Genomic DNA, 3434 nt, shown 5'->3' on the forward strand with positions numbered 1-3434 from the left:
TGTGTATGTGTGTATATATGTATGCATGTGTGTGTGTATGTCTGTAGTTATATGCGTATGAGAGAGAGAAGGAGGGGGGGGGGGGGAGAGACAGACAAATACAGTGGAGAGAGAGGAAAGAGAGAGATAGAGAAAGAAAGAAAGTGACTGAGATTGGATAAGATAGTGTGTGTATGTGTGTATGAGAAAGAGAGAGAAAAGGAGATGGAAAGATAGCGGAGGTCTGTATGTCTGTGTATGTGTGTGTGTGTGTGTGTGTGTGAGAGAGAGAGGGGGGGGGAGAGAGAGAGAGAGAGAGAGAGAGAAGAAAGGAGAGAGAGAGAGAGAGAGAGAGAGAGAGAGAGAGAGAGAGAGAGAGAGAGAATATTGGACATCAAAAATGTATTTGTAATATAATGCATTATTCCCTCTGATCAAAGCGTTCCTGCGCCGATAATGCTTGTGCGTAGGGCAGAGAGCATAAAATGTGGGTGAAGGTTGGGGGGTGAAGGGGGGGGGGGGGGGGGGGGGGGGTACGGGGAGAGGCGGACACACGGGTGTATTGGGGGGGAGGGGGGGTGTACGGGGGAGAGGCGGACAGACGGGTGTATAAGGGGGGAGGTGGGGGGGGGGGGAATTGAGGAGGTATGGGGGTCTGGAGGACGAGGGTCATGGTAACCTTGATGAAGGTTGAAATGTAAAATAATACCAGTTCTTGTCCTGATGGCAATTATGCCGAACTCTGGGAAAAAAAACCCATATTTGAAAATTTGGTCAGTAAACACGTCCTTCAAATATCGATCGATTTAAATGACTCTCAACTCGGCAAAAACTGTCAAACTGTCAAACCTGGTACTTAATAAAGAATTCGCGATGTCCCAGGTTTGAGAGTTTTTGCCAAGATGAAGGTCATTTAAATCGATCGATATAATTTGAAGGACGAGTTTTCTGGCCAAATTTTTAAATATGTGTTTTCCAGAGTACGACAGAATTGTTTTATGGTGTGTTGCTGGGCTTATTGATTTCTTGGCCAAATACACTTTGGAAAAAAAAAAAACAGTTGGTTTTAAAAAAATATAATTTTGGTCAGAAAAAACTTTCTACTTCAAATATTGATCGAGTCAAATGATCCTAAACTTGTCAAATGCTACAAACTGGAGACCTTTACATCTATTTTAGGTAACTTGTTCTCTTTGCCTCTCTCCTCTCCTCCTCTCTCTCTCTCTCTCTCTCTCTCTCTCTCTCTGCGTGTGTGTGTGTGTTTGTGTGTGTGTGTGTGTGACTGTCTCTCTCTCTCCTTCGCTCTCTCTCTATCTCTATCTCTCTGTGTGCCTCCATCTCCTCTCTCTTTCTCTCCTCTCTCCCTATATATCTTCTATCTTTATCACTCTCGATCTCTATATCTCTCTATATATATCTCTCGCTCCTATCTCCCTCGTTCTCTCTCTCTGTCTCTGTCTGTCTGTCTCTCTCCATCCCTCTGTCTCTCTCCATCACTCTTTCCGTGTGTGTCTCTCTCCATTCCTCTGTCTCTCTCCACCCCCCTCTCTCTCTCTCTCTCTCTCTCTCTCTCTCTCTCTCTCCCTGTCTCTCTACTCGTTTTTTTTTTCAATAATTATTATTGATTTATTTTTTTACCCTTTCATTGCGGTCTTTATAACGATTGTGAATGCGGTTAAGAAAATCAAACACAAACAACCACCTAAAAATAGACAGGCAGGAATTCTTGATTCGAGGTTTTTTCTCAAGTGAAAGGTTTTTTCCATCAATCCGTGATATATTATAAAGAACAAATACGTTATGCCCAAAATTGAGATAATGTTTTTTGGCAATATTTGGCAATGCTGATTGAAAAAAACAAAAACAAAACGATTGTCTCTGTCGGAAAAGAAAATTGTAACATCGCCTAACAGTCACGTGCAACAGGTTAAGTGTTGCTGTTGGCCATGGACCCCTTATAAAGGGCATTGAGCAACTTTTTTTTAGTTGTGTCTTGGTGGAACTTCTATCTATCTATCTATTATCTATCTATCTATCTATCTATCTATCTATCTATCTATCTATCTATCTATCTATCTATCTATCTATGTATCTATGTATCTATCTCTCTATTATGTATCTATCTCTCTATCTATGTATCATCTCTCTATCTATGTATCTATCTCTCTATCTATGTATCTATCTCTCTATCTATGTATCTATCTCTCTCTCTCTATCTATCTATCTATGTATCTATCTCTCTATCTATCTATCTATCTATGTATCTATCTCTTATCTTATCTATCTATCTATGTATCTATCTCTCTATCTATGTATCTATCTATCTATCTATCTATCTATCTATCTATCTATCTATCTATCTATCTATCTATCTATCTATCTATCTATCTATCTATGTATGTATCTATCTATCTATCTATCTATCTATCTATCTATCTATCTATCTATCTATCTATCTATCTATCTATCTATCTATCTATCTATGTATCTATCTCTCTAATCTATGTATCTATCTATCTATCTATCTATCTTATCTATCTATCTATCTATCTATCTATCTATCTATCTATGTATCTATCTCTCTATCTATGTATCTATCTCTCTATCTGTGTATCTATCTCTCTATCTATGTATCTATCTCTCTATCTATGTATCTATCTCTCTATCTATGTATCTATCTCTCTCTCTCTATCTATCTATCTATGTATCTATCTCTGTATCTATCTCTCTATCTATCTATCTATCTATCTCTCTATCTATCTATCTATTATGTATCTATCTCTCTATCTATGTATCTATCTCTCTATCTATCTATCTATCTATCTATCTATCTATCTATCTATCTATCGATCTATCATCTATCTATCTATGTATCTATCTATCTATCTATGTATCTATCTCTCTATCTATGTATCTCTCTATCTATCTATCTATCTATCTATCTATCTATCTATCTATCTATCTATCTATCTATCTATCTATCTTTTCTATCGATCTATCTATCTATCGATCTTTCTTTCTTTCTTGTCTCTCTCTCTCTCTCTGTCTCTCTATCTATCTATCTATCTATCTATCTATCTATCTTTCTTATTGCTCTCCCCCTCTCTCATACTCTCTATCCCTCTCACCCTCTCTCTCTCCCCTCTCTCTCTCTATTTTTATCTATATATATATTATATATATAACACACACACACACACACACACACACACACTTTCTCCCTCTCCTCTCTTGTTCTTCTTATATTTTTTTCCACAATTACTCTTACTATTTCACTATGAACCTTTTAATGTTTGTGTAAGCAGCTTAGAACGTCCAAACAAACATCAATCTAAAATAGAAAGAAATGCATGACTTGGATATCTTATCTCATAATAATACATTTGTCAAATAGATAAATAAATAAAAAATAAATAAATAAATAAATAAATGAATGAATGAATGAATGAATGAAA

Source organism: Berghia stephanieae, chromosome 5, assembly GCF_034508935.2.
Source record: "Berghia stephanieae isolate SIO BIC M18660-M18661 chromosome 5, UCSD_Bste_1.3, whole genome shotgun sequence".
In the NCBI taxonomy this organism is placed as follows: domain Eukaryota; kingdom Metazoa; phylum Mollusca; class Gastropoda; order Nudibranchia; family Aeolidiidae; genus Berghia; species Berghia stephanieae.